Genomic DNA, 8,814 nt, shown 5'->3' with positions numbered 1-8,814 from the left:
CGTCATCGTGTGGTATAGCTGGTTGCGTATAATAAATGAAGCAAATTTTTAACATATTCCTTGCAGGATATGATTTACTGCGTTGGCTATTTACAAAAGAAAGATGTCGACAATATAACCACTAGCTGGAAGAGAACCGCACTGTTTTGTAGTAGGCTGGCCGTGGTATGTCGTGAGTGTCCAAGATCGTTTCTTGCTCGGTGTGGTCTGTCCGAGTGCTCAAGATTGTCTGGTTTTAGAGTGTACCTTTTATGAGTGCCCAAGGTGGTCTGCGCGAATGCCTAAAGTTATCTGCCTTAGCGTTTACCGAGGCCGTCTGGCCGTGTTAGGCGCGAAACGGTTTTTATAGAGTGAAAAGGAAGGGACGAATTTTAAATCATCTGAGGCACCATATCACGTTACGTGAAATTGTGGTGGCTCACTCGTGATCCCTAACTGAATATCTTGCGGCTAGGGTTCGAATCCTTACAATTAGTTGTTAAGACAGATCTATAGTGAAACCTTTAAGACGATCTACAAATACGATTTGTATATAGTGGTGAGGGTTATGTAGGGCCAGTTGCACTTTTTCAAGAAACTAATAGCAGAAAATAGGATGCAGTGCAGCACAACTTCCCCGACTTCACATACTTGCACTCTCACTGACACTATCTCATACGTACACTTTTTGGCCAGACACATCATTCAGTAACATAAACATACACGTCTATTCACCAGCCATCTTGTCTCTTTGACACACACCAGCAAGTAGATACACATACTTCTGCTACTTCACTTACCTTGCGTTCACTCTCCCCTCAAATCGAAGCCACTTTTGTTCTTCTCTACTTCTCCCGTCAGCTATTTTCCTTCTTCCCGCAGCACATGCTTACCAAGACCATTATATTTTTCGCCCAGCATCTACGTTATTCCACCATTGTGCCATCTTAGCGGAATTTTTTAACCTTCTCGAATTTTTTTTACCAATTTTTCGGACTTCTTACCATCTTTGACTTATTTGCTCGGAATTTGACCATCTCAAACTTTTCCCTTCATATTCGAATTTTAGTATCTCAAAAGTTTCCGTGTTTTAGTCACGTCTGAAAAAAAGTTTTTCTACGTCCCTACTTACCTTTGTTTAAGCACATAACACCCGTCTCCTTGCTTTTGCCACCCTACAGATTGTATTTCTTCAACACCTTCATAATGCCCACCACAACCCTGAATACCCAAGCGCCACCTTACTTCCAACTTCTACACACATACATACATCACGTACACACACACACATCATTTCCCCTGAGCAGGACCTGGACTCAGTTTATTTCGTTTGGTAATCAACCAATCCGGCCATTTACCCCTCGTTCTTTTCATAATCGAGTATGGTCACTGTCGCTTCCCTTATGCCTTTAATATCGGTTTCACGCTGTTGATAAAATTTAACAGGCTGTCTACGAGCACCTTGCCAAACTTATCTCCAGGCAAACAGGATTTAAAATTTTTTTTATGAGTTTTGGAAACGAGTCTTCCTAAATGTGCGTTTGTTAATGAAACTTATCTTCATCTGGATCCAGAAGTCTACCATACACCTTCCAGTTCATTTTGTGTGGGTTTATCCTTCATAGAAACACCAGCTACAATATCTTTTGTGAAAATTCTCTTTAAAAATTTATTTATTTTGTAGCACCTAACGCCTTTTGTTTTTGTTTTTTCATTGTTTCATGTACTTAACACTGTTAAAGATTTTTATGTTAATGAGCTAAACAAGTTGAGAGTCAGGAAGATCAGCGCTGTATGAATTTGAATTACAATCCAAAAAACATTGACAATTGTCAATGTTTATTTGGATTGAACACTCCTCACTACAATTGCACTGGAGGTTAAAAAAATTAGGCAAAAAAAAAAAAAAAAAGAAGTTAACCCAAACAATGGACTATTCAAAGCATATGCTATTATAAAAAGCAAAAACGTGTTCTTCCTGTGAGAGTAACTCCATTCACTATTGTAAATTGATGTGTTGCTTCTCAAGTTTTCCATACTACTACACGACTCGTTTCTCATTACTAATAGCCCTTCCTTTCAACACGATACAAGGTGGTATCAAAAAAGTCCCCGGACTAGTTCTGTAGCGCGTCAACAGATGACAGCACACGGTTGAGTGCGCAGTGACCTTCATGAGACATGTGCCGAGTGACATCACTGTTTACTTCGCAACTTGTGAAATTTGTGTTTTTGTGATCACGTGTATGCTGTAGTCCGCGATTTTGTCATAGTCAGGAACAAAGAGCCAACGTGAAATTTTGCGTTAAACCTGGGAAGCCTGCTACGGAGACATTGAGCTTGCTTCGGCAAGCTTACGGTGATGAGACAATGGGTCGGACGCAATGTTTGGAGTGACACGGGCACTTCAAAAGCAGGAGAACATCCCTGGAAGACGATGAGCAATCTGGAAGACTTGCCACGAGTGTCAGCCGGGAAATGTGGTACTGTGCATCGAGAATTCATTCCCCAAGGCCAGACCGTCAATTGAGAGTTCTGCTGAGTCGTTTTAAAGCGTTTGAGGGAGGACACTCGGTGAAAACGACCGGAGCCGTGAAGCATGAAGAATTGGATTGTTCACAGAGCTCTCTGCATTCATGAGTTTCTCGCCCAAAATACCCCATTCGCCAGATTTAGCGCCTGCGAACTTCCATCTCTTCCCCAAGATGAAACTGCAGCTCAAAGGTTGCCGTTTTAACATCGTTGTCGAGATCCAGAGCGAATCGCTGAAGGTCCTCGACTCAATTACGGAAAACGACTTTCAGGCCGGATTCCAAAAGTGACAAGAACGCTGGGACCAGTGTATTGCTGCGCAAGGCGACTATTTCGAAGGAGATTATTTTAAAACTTAGATAAGTTATTTTTTTAATTAAATATAACAAGTCCGGGAACCTTTTGATACCACCTCGTACAGTATTGAGGTTTTAATAATATACTTCTACTGATAGTCTCTGAACTTCTCTTTTTTATATATGAGCGTTTCTCAAATTAAGTTACTATCCATCATGTTTATGCATTACAATCAATTCCTTTTATTTTTTACTCGTTTCAGTCATAACTGGACTGCAGCCTTACTGGGGCACCGCCTTCAAGGGCTTTAGTCGAACAATACAATTTTTTTTAAAGTCTGGTACTAATTCTACAGACCCTTTTGCCAAGCTGCTAAGTTACAGCAACATAAACAAAAACACGGTCATTTATGTGAATGAGAGGGTGTGCTGTGGGCTTCCACATACTTATCAGTATTTTTCTCTTTTTATTCAACTACAGGCCTGGCTGTATGCCAAGAAGTTTGCTTCCCAACTACATGGTTCTGGGTTCAATCCCACTGCATGGCACATTGGACAAGTGTCTTCTATATCCTTGGGCCAACCAAAGCCTTGTGAGTGGATTTAGTAGACAGAAACTGAAAGAAGCCTGTTGTGTGTGCACACACACACACACATACATATATATATATATCTATATATATATATATATATATATATATCTATATATATATCTATATATATATATATATATATATATATATATATATATGTTTGCGTATGTGTCTATCTGTTTTTCCACCACCACTACTTGACAACCAGTGTTGGTGTGTTTATGTTATTGTATTTTAATGATTCAGCAAAAGAGACTAAGTACCAGGCTTAAAAAGAAAGTAAGTATTGGGGTTGATTAGTTCCACTGAAATACCCAAAGGTAGTGGCCCCTGCATGGTCACAGTCTAATGACTGAAACAAGTTAAAAATAAAAAAATAAAGATAACCATTCTTTGCCATATATGATGCATGCATTCTTATACATACACCTCACCAATGAGTACATTTGATTACTATTAACTGTACTGTTTGGTTTGGGGAAAAAAATATTCTGCTTTAACAAAAAGACAATTGTGAAAACAAAAACAGAGTCATATAATAATAAGAGAAAAGAACAAACAAACAAGTTTATAATGATACAACCATTTCATTGCCAAAATTGTTTCTTTGAAGAAAAATCCATATAGAGTGTAAAGACAGACATTTCCTCTTTAAAACACATACACAGACACATATGTGTATGTATATATATATATATATACATACACATACATACATGTGTTTAAATATATATACATACATATGTGTTTCTGTAAATATATATACATATATATGCATGAGTGTCTGTGTGTAAATATATACATATACACATATATGTATAAATAAATGTATTTATGTATGTGTGTGTGTATATGTGTATGTGTGTGTGTGTGTGTGTGTATGAGACTGTCTTTGTCAAAGATATAGTATCCGTAAAGGAAGGTATGAATGTAAATTGTAAAATGAAATTGCCTTCGTAAGCCCTACCAAGGGGCCTGTGTAAGGGCTTGTACCCAGCTCCAGTTTGATGGGTTTATGACATGAAACAGAATGAGGAACAATCTCCTCCTACTGGATAGTACATCAGCCTGTCACAGGTATAATGTTCCCCAAATGATCTGGCACCTATTCCTCGCCATGATAGAAAGTGTTCAGCCCCAGAAAAAGATTAAAAAACAAACAAAAAAAAAAAACGTCAGCAGTGAATTTGAACTCATAACTTAGTCATATAGCCCAATGCCTTACACACTTGCTCTACATATACATCATATACATATATTTATATATATATATATTATAATATATATTATATATACATATTATAATATAGATTATAATATATATTATATATACATATTATAATATAGATTATAATATATATAATATATATTATAATACAATATATTATAGAATATATACATATCTCTGTATGTGTGAATGGTTTGAATATATGATGGTTTGAGAGGGAGAAAGCATGTTTATGCATATCAGAGAGAGAGAGAGAGAGAAATTCAATATATATATATATATATACCGGAGTTAGCACATAGAATGTGCAACAAGGTGGAAAAAGGAGTACTCAAATACCAGAGGTAGAGTAATATGCTTTATTTAAAAGCAGCAGAAATATAACAAAAGACTGTTACTCTGAGTTAAAACTGTCCGATGAACGGGAACGTGAAACTCAGAGTAACAGTCTTTTGTTATATTTCTGCTGCTTTTAAATAAAGTATATATATATATATATATACATAAATATATATATATATACACGCATGTGTGTGTGTGTGTGTGTAATGCTTAAAGGAAGAGTGGATGTGTGGAGAGCAGTGTGTGTGTGAATACATATGGATATGTATATTGTGAGTGTATGTAAAAAGTTGCAAGAATTGTGTTTGAATGAACGTATATCCATGTGTGGGTGGCTAAATGTGTGCCTGTGTGTATGTTATACCTATATCTATAAAATATATATAAACATAATATGCATGTACGCATGCACAATATATATATATACATTCATATATGCATACATACATATGCATGTATATATATATATATATATATATATATATATATATATATATATATATATATATATACATATATACATACACACATTCACACAAGTGGGTATATGTGTCAAGTGATATGCAAGAATACATGGTTCTGTATGTCAGAGACAAGAGATCATGAAAAAAAAATGGAGGCATGTAAATGAAAGACAATGTGTATGCATTACGTCTGTATGTGATATATGTACACACAGACACATGCATATGTGCATGTGTGTGTGTATATATATATATATATATATATATATATATATATATATTTACACACACTCACACTCACATATATATATATATATATATGAGAGAGAGAGAGATAAGATGAAGTGAGAGAGGAGATTGAGATGTAGAAAAAGTATTTCACTGCCTCATGCTGCTTATTTCATCATAAATATTTTAAACTCTTGTTGGACTGTAAAACACCTTGCTTTGGTCAGAGGTCTGTAAAAGTTACAGAAACAGCAACAACAACAAAAAAAAAAAGAATAAATAAAATAGAGAGAAAGGAAATAATTTGTTTCTTCTTTTTTTGGCCCAGAAACGAATATGTGCCAGTCCAAATATTGAGGAATATTGTCTCCTGTGGATCATGGATATCTGTGATAAGGATATCAGAGCATGGTACGGGATAGAAGGCTAATTTTTTTTTATTTATAGTTGGTCTTCTTTATTTACTTTTTTGCTGTTTTCTTTTGTTGCTTTTTCCCTTCCTTTTTTCTTCTGTTGTTTTTTCCCTTCCTTTTTTTGTGTTTTGTTTTTCTTTTTTTTTTCCAAGTCATTCTTGTTACTGCTGCTACTGTTGGTTGTAAATGTAAATTGCACCCCAGACTGTGGTAACTTTAAATTATCCCTGGGTAGGTAGGTATGTATGTGGTAGTGGTCAGGGAGGTGATCAAGTCACACAGATAAAAAGTTTTTTTTTCATCATCTCTACTATCAAAAACAACCCCCTATATTTTAACCCTTAACATTCAAATTACTCTGTCAAGTGTAATGCTTATTTATTCACATTGTTTCAAATTAACCATGCATTATCTCATAGCTTTGAGACTCCAATGATGTGATTGTATTAATTTTAGAATGACATAGTAGGGTACGTGTGAAAGACTGGATCTGACCAGTTTGAACATATTTGAACTGGATATAGCTGGTTTAAATGCTAAAGGGTCAAAAACAAAATTGTGGGAAAATGAAAATAAGGTAATATTTATTACTTTCCCAAAATGAATTCATTGCAGAAATAAAGTGATGTGAACCACCTTTGGTTGAGGATTGAAACTGTGACAAGAAGAAGCTTACCTTTTTCACTATGGGTCTATCCACGGTAATGATTTTCAACAGTTACCACACAAAACCATAAATTTAAAGGAGAAGAGTAAATTTATTCAGTCTTCTCCACTCTGCAACTCGAGTGCTATTTATTTTTTTCAACTCAAATGAAAAATAAAGTTGCCCCTTGTAGGATTTTAATTTAGAATTTTAAATATATATATATATATATATATATATATATATATATATATATATATATATAACTGATTAAATATAAATAATATTATCTGTGATGCAGCACAGAATTTTGTCAGTGAACAGGTCGCGGTCTCAAAGCGATGAAAATATTTTGGCAAATTAAATTTAAATGTTGAAGTGAATCTAACGATCTTTGTGTGTTTCTTAAATGGCTTATAAACACCTTCCACGCTGCAATTGTTTACGTTCCAGCACAAGATCTCAGATCAGGTCACTTGCTATGCAAGTACATCTCCATAATATTATCTATTGTTTTGACTATTATCTATTGTATTGACTAACAGTTTTGAGGGGAAGCATTAGTCAGTTATATCAACCCCAGTACTTGATTAGCACTTTATTTTACTGACCCGAGAAAGATGAAAAGAAGAAAAAAAAAAGAGTTGACCATAGTAGGATTTGAATTCAGAGTATAAAGATATAAAACAAATACTACAAGGCATTTTTCTGACACTTTAATGATTTAGCTAATTCACTGTCCTAATAATAATTATTTCAGATTTAGGCACAAGGTCAACATTTTTTGAGGGGAGGGTATTAGTCAATTCCATTGATCACAGTATTTGACTGGTACTTCATTTTATTGACCCCAGAAGGATGAAAGACAGAACGGACTTCAACAGGATTTGAACAAAAAACAAACAGCAGGAAAAAATACACTAGGGTAATTTCTTTGACACTAAGGATTTTGCCAGATCCCCACCCTAATAATAATTTCTTACAGAGTACACATTTTTAGAGAATCAAGTACAGTTAACTGAAACAACCTCAGTATATAACTGGTACTCCATTGGTTATGACAATGAGTGTTCCAGATGATCTGATCAACCGAAGAGCCTGCTCATGAAATTAATGTGCAAGTGGCTGAGCACACCACAGACATGTGAACCCTTAATTTAGTTCTCAGAGAGATTCAGCGCAACATAGAATGTGACAAAGCTCGTCTTTTGAAATACAGGTACAACTCATTTTTTCCAGGAAAATGGAAGGTAAGGTTGACCAGTAGCAGGATTTGAAACTGCAATGTATGGGATTGCAACTAAATACTGCAAGTCGTTCTACCTTGACACCATCATATTTTGCTCATCACCACTGTCACCGTCTCTTCTACTTGGGTGCCTTAAGTAGAGTTCACCATTTCAAGCATTCAAGCCAGGACCCCAACCACTTTTATAATCTTATTTGATACCACTTAGTCAGGGACGGAGCAAGGAAGTTACCCTCAAACCAGTGACCTGGTCTGAATGTTGGCAAGAGTGAACTCTGTTAAAGGCATCCAAGGACCAGATGGTGCAATGGTGTTTTAATCCAAATGAGAGATTAAGTCTATCAACCAAGAATTCAATGTAAACAGTTGGAACAAATAATGCAAAGCATCTTATCTAATGGTCAAACAATCCTTGAACCCACTACCCTTGAACTTGCATTTTATTTTATTGACCCTGAAAGGATGAAAGGCAATGTTGACTTCTGCAGGATTTGAACCCAGAATATAGAGAGTTGGAATAAATACTATTGGGTATTTTGACCACTGCTTTCACAACTCTGCCAATTTGTTACCTTAAGATACCCTCCTGCAACTAGTCACAGATGACCTGAAAAGGGTCATCTGCACTGTGACAAAAAAAAAAAAAAAAAAAAAAAAAATCAAACGCTGCAGGTGGTTCTAAAGTATTGTCAGCTTCAGTGGGGTTTGAACATACAACACACTTACATACCACAAGGAATTATCGTTTCAAATTTTGGCACAAGGCCAGCAATTCTAGGAGTTGGGGGGGGGGGGCAAGTTGATTACATTAACTCTAGTATTTGACTGGTACTTTATTTTATTG

Source organism: Octopus bimaculoides, chromosome 8 (assembly GCF_046866305.1).
Source record: "Octopus bimaculoides isolate indiv1 chromosome 8, ASM4686630v1, whole genome shotgun sequence".
NCBI lineage: Eukaryota > Metazoa > Mollusca > Cephalopoda > Octopoda > Octopodidae > Octopus > Octopus bimaculoides.
The sequence above is the reverse complement of the archived record's forward strand: the minus strand, read 5'-3'. Positions refer to the sequence as shown.